This window comes from Dendrobates tinctorius, unplaced genomic scaffold (genome assembly GCF_039654945.1).
Source record: "Dendrobates tinctorius isolate UK_male_01 unplaced genomic scaffold, ASM3965494v1 ptg000057l, whole genome shotgun sequence".
Classification (NCBI taxonomy): domain Eukaryota; kingdom Metazoa; phylum Chordata; class Amphibia; order Anura; family Dendrobatidae; genus Dendrobates; species Dendrobates tinctorius.
In genome coordinates this window covers 27,795,668-27,808,791 of record NW_027361725.1, presented here as the reverse complement: position 1 = coordinate 27,808,791, position 13,124 = coordinate 27,795,668, and the positions used below count along the sequence as shown (strand labels likewise).

Below are 13,124 nucleotides of genomic sequence, written 5' to 3'. Positions count from 1 at the left end.
TACAACAAAACTGTTGTGAAACTAGATTTAGAAACCAATTTTAAACAATATTAATTCATTTATTTAATTGTATTATCTTTATTCACATATTCCCAAATTCATAATATGTTTATACATTGAGGTTTAAATGGAAGTATTTTACATTACAGTAAAAAAAAAAAAAGAAATATCTTGCTGTCCCTGTAATGAGCCGTCAAACCTCCCTATTACCTTTTATTTTAGTTTTGTTAGCTACCTTTTAGCCCCAGTGCACCTATCCCTATGGTTATTGATTATATCCCGAACTTATATATTGAACTCTGTGCCTCTAGACTACATTTACCAAGAGGCAGAGCTGTATCTGTCCCATCGCTCTCACATTCCCACCCTCAGTGCCTGCTCATTCCACCTACAGAGCACTGTCTAGAGACTCTTTGCACAGTCTTAACATGGATAAATTGCTGCAGTTTCTCCTTCCTAACATTTCCCCTCTTCGTGTAGTATGCAGTGTCCTGAGACTTTCCTTGTACATTGACAATAATGGTACAAGAGCTCACATTGGCATTACACAGGCTCATTGAGTCAGATAATGTATTATACTGTAAATTAGCACTATGGAAAGCCTAGAACCATCTCCTTTGGCCAAATACAAGTTGATAATAATACTTGGTCTAAGTAAAGCCTGCAATATCCATACCCTCTCATTGCTCCACCTACCTCCCTGTGCACATCTCCAGTCACTGATAGCTTGCTGAGGATCACAGGCCATGTGCTCACCTGACATCACCATTCTTTGCTAAGTAGCTCAGCTCTTCAAAGCACAGACAGGGAAATTCTCTCCTCTGTACTAGGGTCCGTAGCAGGAGGTAAGGAGCTGGGGGACACATTACCACATATGATGGCTCAGGAGCAGAGCATAGTTTTAACAGCAATTATGAAGTTTCCTAATTTTTGATAGGCATTACAGTGCATAATAATATTTGTGCCCATAAAATTCCTTTAAATATTTTCCCTATTAAGGAATTCAGAAATTGAAAAATACAGAATTTACATTTTTTATGATATTCTTTGTTGAATGTCATAAAGCCTATATGGGATACACATCCAGAAAGTAAAAAAAAACACGTCTTTTACAACATTTGATGGTTATTTTCAACTGAAAAAAAAACATCCAATGTCGAGCATCAGTCCATTACAGAAGATAATGGGTCCACATAATCCTGTAGAGTGATCGTTACTGGGAGAGTTAAAAGATCCATAAAAGACTTCACGTCAAGAGCAGGTTATCTGTGGGAAAAGAGAGATTATGTTGCATTATTAAAATATTGGAATACATCTGCATATTTGTCCTTTTATGTTTTTACTTGATTGTTTGACAGTTTTAGGGTTACTATGCAGTTTTTTCAACTTCTCTATCAATTTAAGATTTTTCTGTTTTGTATTTGTGAGCCACTTTGAATGTTTTGTATATACGATAATTGTTATTGCTTCTTGTCACCGCTGACTTTTCAGGTTCTAATGAAACATATTACTTTCTATTAGAAAGTGAAAAGTCAACTGTGGGATATCCCAGGAACATGATCCTGCGTCTCACCTACTCGGTCTTTGCTTATTCCTAGCTTTAAGCAGGAAAAGAGCAGCAGATAGGGAACCCTAATTCTGGCACGAGAGGCTCAGTTAACTCCTCACATTCTGCGATCAGTAGCAACTGTAGCATATAAAGCGTTTGACAAAGCGAGGAAGCTGGCTGTGTCACCAGAAAGGCCCCCTGCAAAGAACTGTGGGTTGCTTATTTGATAATATTGCAACTGGAGTTTGACCACTATGTCTTCCAATAATGGAAGCACATTAGGTTCTGTCAAAAGCAGAGTCTAATAAGCTGACTGCTAGGGCGCAGCCAGGTGGCTGTATAAATCGGAATGAGATCGGTGGCTCTCCCGACCCGGGCGTGACAGCTACTCCCTGTCCGGCACACTGCTTATGATGAAGACAAACTGGCCACAGGACCCCCGGAGCCTCGGGCTCAGAGCAACCGTCCAGATTGCCCTCATTATCACCCTTCAAGCAGAGTGTGCATAGAAATCACAGGGCCCAATAGTAAAAGTTCTAACTGGGCCCCCTACACCTCTAAAAATATATTTTTTTTTACAGAGTTGGAAACATATATATATTTAAACACACACATATAGCTTCGTTAGGATTCAGTCCTGCTGGTTCCAGCGGAGCCATACTTGTAGTCAAGTGACAACTAGAGAGAGTATTGGCTATTTCGGTGAATAGAACACTTCAGCCGTGGCTGACGCTTTAGTTGGCACATGACAGCAAGTGTGCAAAGTATGGATGCTGAAACCACTGTATGGCATCCATCGGAGGCAACTGTTTAACATATGCATCATGGTTAATAAGCTGAGCAGTGACCATTTGGTCTTACAGGGTTATTCCTCCAAAAAATTAAGGTCTGTCCGATTCTGATGATAAGGGATAACGTCGTGATTGTTGGGGGACTGACCACTGGGACCCCCAGCAATCCTGCAGCTCAGCCATAAATGGATTGTAGGGGCGTATGTTCGACTTCTGCTCTATTCATTGTCTGTGAAACTGATGGAAGTAGCCGAGCGAGCGCTCAGCAGCTCTATAGATAATGGAGAGAGTAGAGGCCAAGCGTGCACAACTCTGCTCATTTCAGGACGAGGCTGCAGACCCCTGTTCTCAGAATCTATGGGGGGCCCAGCGGTCGGACCCCCAGTGATCAGCAAGTTATCCCCAATTCTATGGATCAGAAATAACTTGATTATTTGAACGACCCTTTAAAGAGGTAAGTTGATTTTCCTATTCTTTACAATTACAGTATCCTATATGAACCAAAAACAAATATGTTCACACACACGCACATATACACATATACAAACACACAGAGCTACATAAACACATATACATTCAAACACATATACATACACACACATGCATACACACATGTACGTAAATACACACATGCATACGCATAAAACATACACACATACAAATACACACATATACTCAAATACTAAATTTCTATTATACCAGGTGATTAGTCGAGCCGTTAAGGAGGTCGATCACATGGTTCATAGATCAGCTGGAAAGGACTACAGAAACCACTGTGGAGAAGGGGAGCAAAGCAGAAAGGACTAAAAACAGCACCCTGCTCCTGCCAGGCTGTCCTTTGCTGTCAGATCTCCTCTGACCTCTGCTCTTTGAGGAAAAGGAAAGGGAACAGTACAGGGAGCAGAAGACACACTGTAAGTCATTCTGCACTTCCTCCACTGTGGGCCCCTGTGTGCTGTGCTGCCAGGCCCCCTGTCTCTACAGGTGAACACTCACCATTGGGGCACTGTGCAGGAGAACAGAGTCTGCAGTCAGTGAGTGCTCTCATCAGTTGATGGGGAAAGCATTCATTGGTCAGCGGCCTATCTTTCTGCTTGATACGCGCCCCCACCCATTTCAATTCCTTCACTCAGTGTCGCGCCCTCCCCCTGACTCAGAATGCTTACAGGTGGCAGTAAGAGGGGACAGGTGTCAGCAGCACTGGGCCCCTTGACTTAGGTGCCCCACAGCACCTGCGTGGTCAGCCGCTTGCACCTGCGTGGTCAGCTGCAAGGGCTCACCTCCATCTCTGGGCCCCAGTGCAGCCAGTCTGCCCCTGAATTTGGTATCAATATAATCAAAATAAGGGTAACATTATTTATGCTGCATGGTAAATGTGCAATTTTATAAATGTAAAAAAAGAAATGTCAAAGTAACCGTTTTTATTCTTCACAAAAAAGGTTAATAAAATCTAATAACTTTTATATTGCAAAAAGATTATGCCAGTGGAAAATATAACTCCTGTCTCCAAAAACAATTGTTCTTATGGCTTCATCAACAGAAAAATAAAAAAATTATGGCCTTCTACAAATATCTGAAAATTAATAAAATAGTCTGGTCTTTGAAGGGATTCTCCGAGAATGGGAAAAAAAATAACTAAAGGGGAATTAGCATATGGATATAAAACTTAACGGTTTCTTAAAAAGACACAAAACATTTAAATACATGGAAAACCCAAGTGTAGGAGAACCCAAAAACCCACATACAAAAGCGAGGAAAAATAGATTAAAATAATAATAGGTACTGAGGTCGAATAGACCTACTGTAAGAAATATACGGCCTCCTGTCCTGATAATGACTCAAAATTAGTGTGATTACACACAATAGTGTCTTCTAACAATCTGTATCACATCCTAATCCATTGTCATCAAGTAGAGTCAACATACTGAGACACCGATATAGACTATCATACTTATAAATCTTTGTCCTAAAAGTGCAATTCATGTATCATTCTTGTCATGACAGATTGCACATTATTATTATTATTTATTTATATAGCACCATTGATTCCATGGTGCTTTACATAAGAAGGGGTTACATATAAATTACAGATATCACTTACAGTAAAAAAACTTACAATGACATACTGATACAGAGGGGAGAGGACCCTGTCCTTCGGGCTTACATGCTACAGGATGGTGGGGAAGGAGACAGTAGGTTGGTGGGTTGCATCAGTTCCAGGGTTGGTTGAGGTGATATCTCTGGTAGTGGTGAGGAGGTAGTGGAGTCATTGCAGGCTGTAGGCTTTCTTGAAGAGGTGGGTTTTCAGGTTCCGTCTGAAGGATCCGAATGTGGATAGTCTGACATGTTGGGGCAAAGAATTCCAGAGGATGAGGGCTATTCGGGAGAAGTCTTGGAGGCGGTTGGGTGAGGAGTGAATAAGAGTGGAGGAGAGAAGGAGGTATTGGGATGACCGGAGATTACGTGAGGGAAGGTATCGGGAGATTAGTTCAGAGACATAAGGGGGAGACAGGTTATAGATGGCCTTGTAGGTCAGTATTAGTAATTTGAACTGGATATGCTAAGGGAATGGAAGCCAGCGAAGAGATTTGCAGAGGGGAGAAGCGGAGGAGTAGCGAGGAGAGAGATGAATTAGTCGGGCAGCAGAGTTAAGGATGGACTGGAGAGGTGCGAGGGTGTTAGCAGGGAGACCACAGAAAAGGATGTTGCAGTAGTCGAGGCGGGAGATGATGAGGGCGTGTACAAGCATTTTAGTAGATTGAGGGTTGAGGAAAGGACAGATTTTGGAAATATTTTTGAGCTGGAGGCGACAGGAGGTAGAAAGAGCTTGGATGTGTGGTTTGAAGGACAGGGCAGAGTCAAAGGTTACTCCGAGGCATTGGACTTCCGGTACTGGGGAAAGCGTGATGTTATTAATTGTGATAGATAGGTCAGGTAAGGAAGATCTGTGAGATGGAGGAAAGATGATGAGTTCAGATTTGTCCACATTAAGCTTGAGGAAGTGAGAGGAGAAGGAGGATATGGCTGATAGATACTCTGGGATTCTGGACAGCAGAGAGGTGCCGTCTGGGCCAGAGAGGTATATCTGAGTGTCGTTGGCATAAAGGTGGTACTGTAATCCATGGGACTTTATGAGTTGACCCAGGCCAAGGGTATAAATTGAGAAGAGTAGGGGTCCTAGAACAGCGCCTTGGGGGACTCCAACAGAGAGAAGGTGGGAGTGGGAGACACTGAATGTGTGGTTTGAAAGGTATGAGGAGATCCAGTATAGGGCGAGGTCTTTGATGCCAAAGGAGGAGAGGATCTGTAGTAGGAGGCAGTGGTCAACTGTGTCGAATGCAGAGGACAGGTCTAGAAGCAGGAATATAGAGTATTGTCCGTTTGCTTAGGCTGTAAGTAAGTCATTAGTAATTTTGGTCAGGGCTGTCTCAGTGGAGTGATGGGGGCGGAAACCAGATTGTAGATTTTGAAAGGGCAAGTTAGATGAGAGGTGGGAGGAAAGTTCAGCGTGGACTTGCAGCTCCAGGAGTTGGGAAGCAAATGGGAGCAGTGATATTGGGCGATAGCTGGACATAGCGGTTGTGTCGAGGGTTGGCTTTTTAAGGATAGGCGTGATTGTGGCATGTTTAAAAGCAGAAGGGAAGGTACCGGACGTTAGCGATAGGTTGAAGAGGTGGGTTAGGGATGGGATAAGTGTGGTGGTGAGGTTGGGGAGGAGATGGGATGGGGTCAAGTGCACAGGTTGTGAGGTGTGATTTGGAGAAGAGGCTATTAAACTCCCCTTCAGTGATGTTGGAGCGGGAGGTTATGGGGTTTGGTCATTGGTCTGGTATACAAAGGGGTTGTGGTGGTTGAACAATGAAGACTTGCCTTATTTGGTCGATCTTATTTTTGAAGTGTGTGGCAAAGTCCTCAGCAGAGATAAGGGACCAGTCCAAACAAAGAAGAAATCATTTATAAATCATTTAGGAGGGATGTGACAATTGCATTGTGGGTGGAGCAGCAGCCACGTCCTAGCATTCCTCAAACCTTATGCAGTGTTGTTCTTGCAATTTGCACAACCTAAACAGGTGAGCAGCTCCTTGAATCTCTATTTCTCAGTTTTTCCCCACAGATTTCACATAGAGTGCTCCTGCTTATTCTTTCATTACCTAGAACTGGACATCCTTCAAAAATTGAGGGGGTAGGGTGGGAAGACAGAAGCCTTTTTTTTTTTACAAAGAAAAACATTAAAGCCTTACTATACTTTGCCAAATCCTATGTCAAGTCTGCCAAAAGCATGTGGGAAAATGTGTTGGGGTCTGATAAGACAAAGGTTGATCTTTTTGGCTATAAATTCATAAGGTATTTTTGGCAGTACTGTGCATCACCAAAAGAACACCATACCCACAGTAAATAATGGTGGAGGAAGCAATAAGCTTTGTGGTTGTGTTTCAGCATCTGGGACTGGGCCTATAGTCAAAGTAGAGGGAATTATGAATGATTGCAAATATCAGCCAATTTAACAACAAAACCTTCAGGCATTTGCTAAAAAGATGAAGAGGGGTTTCAGCCTCCACTACCACAACGACATTAAGCATGCCTCCAAAATAACAAAATAATGGCTTTGCAAGAAGATCAGAGTTTTGGAATGGCCAAGCCAAAGCCTAGACCTGTCTCCAATTGAAAATCTGTGACCTGAGGAGGACTTTTGTATACAGGAGGTGCACTCACAGTCCGACTGATTTGAAGCACTACTGAAAGAAAGATTGGGCAAAGATTACCAATTATAGATGTGCCATGCTTATAGACTCCTGCCAAAAAAGACTGAATGCTGTAATAAATTAAAAACGTACTTCAACAAATTATTAGTTTAACGGTGTACGTATTTTTGCAACCACATTTTTTTAGTTTTTCTTTTTTTCACCCAAAAAGGTTTAATTTTATTTTTAAATTGAAATGTACTGATTATGGTCTATATTAAAGGTGAAGAAAACACTGAAATGAGTCTTCATGTTTTGACTTTTTTACCCGACAAATGCTTGGCATTTTAACTGGGGTGCGTAGAGTTTTTATATCCTCTGAAAGCAACATAATAAAACAGGTACTCATCCTCACCTGATACAGTACTAGTGGTTCGTCTCTGCTCCAGTCTCGGTGTTTTTGCTGCGTTTGTGATGTCACGTTGACAGCTCACATCTCCCCTTGTGTGGTCTACTTTTCTTAAAATTAAAAAGCTCTTTAATTTGAAGAGTTTGTATTTTTGTTCAGCATAATTATATACAGCTCTGGCAAAAATTAAGAGACCACTGCAAAATTTTCAGTTTGTCTGATTTTTCTCTTTAAGGCTACTTTCACACTTGCTTTTTTTTGCAGCGCGTTTTTCCCGCAAAAAAACACATGGAAAAAACGCATACAAATGCTGCGTTTTTTTCAAGCATTTTTATGCGCATGCATGAAAAAAACGCAGCGTTTTTATGCGTTTGTATGCGTTTTTAGTGCGTTTTTACCGCGTTTGCGGGTTTTTCCAACATTAGTTGGCCTCACCAAAAAAATCAAGATAGGGTTAGGATTAACACTAACCGAAACCATGACTTTACTAACCCTAACCCTTAACCAAACCATACTAACCCTAACCCTTAACCAAACCATACTAACCCTAACCCTTAACCAAACCCTACTAACCCTAACCCTAAACCCTAACTAACCCTAACCCTTAACCAAACCATACTAACCCTAACCCTTAACCTAACCCTAAACCTAAACCCTAACTAACCCTAAACCCTAACCTTTAACCAAACCATACTAACCCAAACCCTAACCCTAAACCCCCTTAACTAACCCTAGCTCTAACCCAAACCCCTAATTTCCATTGTCTAACCAATGGTCAACAAAAAAACGCATGCGCAAAAAAACGCATACATGAGCATGCCAATGCGCACCCATAGACTTACAATGGGTGTCTTGCTGTAAAAAAACGCATTGCGCACACATGCGTTTTTTTGAGGCAAGTCGGACGCCCAAAAAATGCAACAGGATGCATTTTGTGCGCCCGAGCGCACACCACAAAAAAACGCATGCGCGTAAAAACGCATACAAACGCATGTGTATGCGCACATAAGCGCATCCCATGCAAAATATAGGAAAAAAGCGCATGCGTTTTTTAGCACTAAAATACAGCGCAAAAAAACGCAAGTGTGAAACCAGCCTAATAAGTATATTTTTGAGTAAAATGTAAATTGCTCTTTTATTCTGTAAACTACTGACATGTCTCCGAATTTCCAAGCACTAAATTTTGTATTTATTTTTAGTAAATAAGAAATGGTCAAAAGAACAAAAAATGCAGTGCTTGCAGACCTCAAATAATGCTAAGTAAACAAGTTCATAGTAATAAAAGTAATAAATAATAATAATCTCTTTATAGAGTGCCAACATATTCCGCAGCGCTTTACAGTTTTGAACACATTATCATCGCTGTCCCCATTGGGGCTCACAATCTAAATTCCATATCAGTATGTCTTTGGAGTGTGGGAGGAAACCGGAGGAAACACGGAGACAACATACAAACTCCTTGCAGATGTTGTCCTTGGTGGGGTTTGAACCAAGTACCCCAGCGCTGCAAGGCTGCAGTGCTAACCATTGAGTCTTTGTGCTCATTTAGAACCAACAATACTAATGTTTTAACTCAAGAAGAGTTCAGAAATTAATATTTTGTGGAATAACCATGATTTTTAATCACAGCTTTCATGCGTTTGGCATGCTTTCCACCAGTCTTTCACACTGCTTTTGGGGGACCTTATGCCACTCCTGGTACAAAAATTTAAGCAGTTCTTTTTTGTTTGCTGGCTTGTGACTATCCATCTTCCTCTTGATTACATTCCAGAGGTTTTCAATAGGGTTCAGGTCTGGAGATTGTGCTCCCCATGACAGGGATTTGATGTGGTGGTCCTTCATCCACTCATGATTGACCTAGCTGTGTGGCATGAGGCAGTGTCCTGCTGGAAAAACCAGTCCTCAGGGTTGGGGAACATTGCCTGAGCAGAAGGAATCAACTGATTTTCCAGAATAACCTTGTATGCGGCTTGAGTCATACATCCTTCGCAAAGATTAACCTGCCCAATACCAGCCTTGCTGAAGCATCCCCAGATCATCACCGATCCTCCACCAAACTTCACAGTGGGTGCAAGACACTGTGGCTTGTACGCCTCTCCAGGTCTCCGTCTAACCATTAAATGACCAGGTGTTAGGCAAAGCCGAAAATTAGACTCATCAGAGAAGATTACATTACTCCAGTCCTTTATGGTCCAAACCTTATGGTCTTTGCAAACTTCAGCCTGGCTCTCCTTTGCTTCTCATTGAAGAAAGGCTTTTTTTCTAGCTTTACATGACTTGAGCCCTGAACTCTAGGAGCCTGTTACGAACTGTTCTTGCCGTACACTTCACCCAGCTGCCATTTGCCATTCCTTTTGTAGGTCACTTGATGTCATCCTGCGGTTGCTGAGTGACATTCGAATAAGGTGACGGTCATCCCGGTCAGTGGAGAGTCGTTTATGCCCTCTGCCAGTCTGTAGCTTTGTTGTCCCCAATAACTGCTGCATGACCTTGTTGTAACGGACTGCCATCTTAGAAATTTTAAGGATGGAGGCAACATGACGCTCACTGTATCCCTCTGCTAGTAAAGCCAGAATTAAGACCTTCTTTTCCTCACTCGAGACTTTTCGTTTCAACTCCTTTGGTATGGTTAAAAAAAAAAATTTCATTCCTATTACTTTTGAGATATTACTGTTTGGCATCCAGCTTTTCCTATTGCAAGAGGAGTGTGAACATCACAGCAGGGTTTTTTTTATACTTTTCTTAGTTAAATAAGATTTGGTTCAGGTGATCACATAATCAGAAGCACATTAAGTAGAATGAGGTGTACTCTGGTTGGAATTCAACTAATGCTGGAATGGAATGGCCTTCAGACATGTGGAGAAGCTGATTTTTATAAAACTGCAGTGGTCTCCTTAATTTTTGTATTACTATTTTATATGTAGATAGAAATAAAAGTGTAGCACATTCTGGTATCCTCCTTTGTGTTATATGAAAAAGCTTCCTTGGACCACATCAGTCCGCACATGAAAATTCATCTCTATCTTCTCTAGTGATGAATTTTGCTTTTCCATCATGAAAGTATTATCATATTGGACTCAGAATTAGATAATTGAGAAATTAAGCCTTCCTCAGATTACATTTGATCGTTGAGAGGCCCCAGCCACAAAGTCTTAATGTTTCTAGATGATTAAAAAAAAAATGTAAGAAAAGACAAAATTCAAAATGAGATAGGCAATGTTTCATAATGATCTTGCACTTCCTTTGTGATAGTTTGGTATTACTATAATCTGTTGTTTTGTTTTGTTTTTCTGCAACAAGCATTTTTTTTTTTTTCAAATTAACAAAGGCAAATGTAGCTTTAGTAATTCAAATTGTCCAAAGGTGGTAACAATGAGACCAGCGCTGATTAGATGCAGGGCTCATGGGCCATAACAACCGCATGGGAGTCCCGGGAACACGACTGCCAATATCGCTGGAACGGCGCCGGCACGTGAGGTGAGTATAAGTGTTTTTATTTTATCGGCACCAAACATTCAGATCGAGAAGTAGTTATCCTAGTAGTGGACAACCCCTTTAATTCGTCTAGGTACACTTACACAGTTTTTGAAGGAGTTTGACACGGAGGTTGTGCCACACATTTTGTAAAGCTAATCACAGGTCTTCTGTGAATGTCGCTTATGCAAATCCTTCTGTCTCTTCATGTAATCCCAGATAGACTTGATGTAAATCATGGTTCTATTAGTATTATTACTATTCATTTTTGTAGGGCCATTTATTCCATGGCGCTTTACATGTGAAAAAAGGGACATACATAGACAAGTACAATAAACATGAGAAATACAAGGCACACACAAGTACAGAAGGAGAGAGGACCCTGCCCGCAAGGGCTCACAGTCTACAGTACAGGAGATGGGTTAGGATACACTAGGAGAGGGTAAAGCTGGTCATGCAGCGGTTCAGTAGACTGAGGATCACTGCAGGTTGTAGGCTTGTCGGAAGAGGTGGGTCTTCAGGTTCCTTTAGAAGGTTTCCGTGGTAGGCGAAAGTCTGATGTGTTGGGGTAGAGAGTTCCAGAGTATGCGGGAAGCACAGGAGAAGTCTTGTATGCGGTTATGGGAAAAAGAGATAAGAGGGGAGTAGAGAAGGAGATCTTGAGAGGATCGAAGGTTGCGTGTAGGTAAGTACCGCAGGACCATGTCACAGATGTATGGAGGAGACAGGTTGTGGATGGCTTTATACGTCATAGTTAGGGTTTTGAACTGGAGCCTCTGGACAATAGGAAGCCAGTCAAGGGCTTGGCAGAGAGGAGAGGCTGGGGAATAATGGGGAGACAGGTGAATTAGTCAGGCAATAGAGTTTAGGATAGACTGGAGTGGTGCAAGAGTGCTAGAGGGGAGGCCAGAGAGTAGGAGGTTGCAATAGTCGAGGCGGGAGATCGTGCACGAGTGTTTTTGCAGTCAAGGAATGTACGGATCTGGGAAATGTTTTTGAGTTGGAGTTATTGCAAAAAAAAGGGGGGGGAGACAAAAAGCGCAATAGGGTCTTATCCACGTTACAAAGGACAGTATATCTTGAAATATGCTCACCTGGTTAGGATGAGATAAGAGCGTGTAGGTAGCGGCTGCTGCAGATCCACAGGTCTTCAGTGACCAGAAGAAATGATAAATCCAAAGGGAGTTCGTAGCTATATTCCGCGCTGCCGCTTTAGACAAATTCCAGGAGAATGCTGTATGATTGCAGTGGTTTTATTCTACGCGTTTCAGGGGTCTCATGCCCCCTTCATCAGGAAATACCACAAAATACATACAGGTATCACAGACATAAATAGGTTTGAAAGGACGCTGGATTTCAAAAAAATGAGCGCCAACAAGTCAGATGATGCAGTGTCAAAGTTCAATGACACCACATGGTTAACAGTTCACCTAGGATATATTACAAAAGTATGCGTATTTTAGAAGATTTTTGGATTAAATTTACATTTCCAAAAGAGATAATAAAGTCAAATTTATGATTTTAACATGGAAAAAAAGAAAAACTGAAAGAAAAGAGAAAGAACCGAACATCTGCTCAGGTGGACACGAACCTGCAAAAAAAGGGGTTATTCCTGTTCAGAGGTGGATGCCTTACAAGAGGACTACCGTATAGAAGCAGCAAGCTACTTTTTTCAAGGAAAGCATTGCAATCTTTCTAAAAAAAAGGGGAGAAAATAAAAGCATAATTTTAATTCTTTACCAATAAAAAAAATAATATAATTTTAGTTAAGCGCTGAAAAAATAAATATGAAGTTATTTTTAAGTATAAAAAAAGGAAAATGGGTTTAAAAGATGCTAGATGCAGCAACACACTAGAAACTGTACAGCAGCAGCTCAGAATGAGCTCTTTTGGAAATGTAAATTTAATCAAAAAATCTTCTAAAATACGCATACTTTTGTAATATATCCTAGGTGAACTGTTAACCATGTGGTGTCATTGAACTTTGACATTGCATCATCTGACTTGTTGGCGCTCATTTTTTTGAAATCCAGCGTCCTTTCAAACCTATTTATGTCTGTAATACCTGTATGTATTTTGTGGTATTTCCTGATGAAGGGGGCATGAGACCCCTGAAACGCGTAGAATAAAACCACTGCAATCATACAGCATTCTCCTTGAATTTGTCTAAAGCGGCAGCGCGGAACATAACTACGAACTCCCTTTGGATTTATCATTTG

The 13,124-nt window shown here is 41.4% G+C and overlaps 1 protein-coding gene and 1 long non-coding RNA gene across 3 annotated transcripts in view; one reads left to right on the top strand and one right to left on the bottom strand.

The window, feature by feature from the left end:
• Positions 1-13,124, top strand: part of LOC141092004 (protein transport protein Sec23A) — a 229,991-nt gene that overhangs the window by 113,172 nt on the left and 103,695 nt on the right. The gene's annotated exons all lie outside the window — the stretch shown is intronic.
• Positions 105-13,124, bottom strand: part of LOC141092040 (uncharacterized) — a 46,012-nt gene continuing 32,992 nt past the window's right edge. The window contains exon 3 of the long non-coding RNA XR_012232668.1: positions 105-1,266. This is a non-coding gene — a long non-coding RNA (uncharacterized lncRNA). The remainder of the gene's footprint in view (positions 1,267-13,124) is intronic.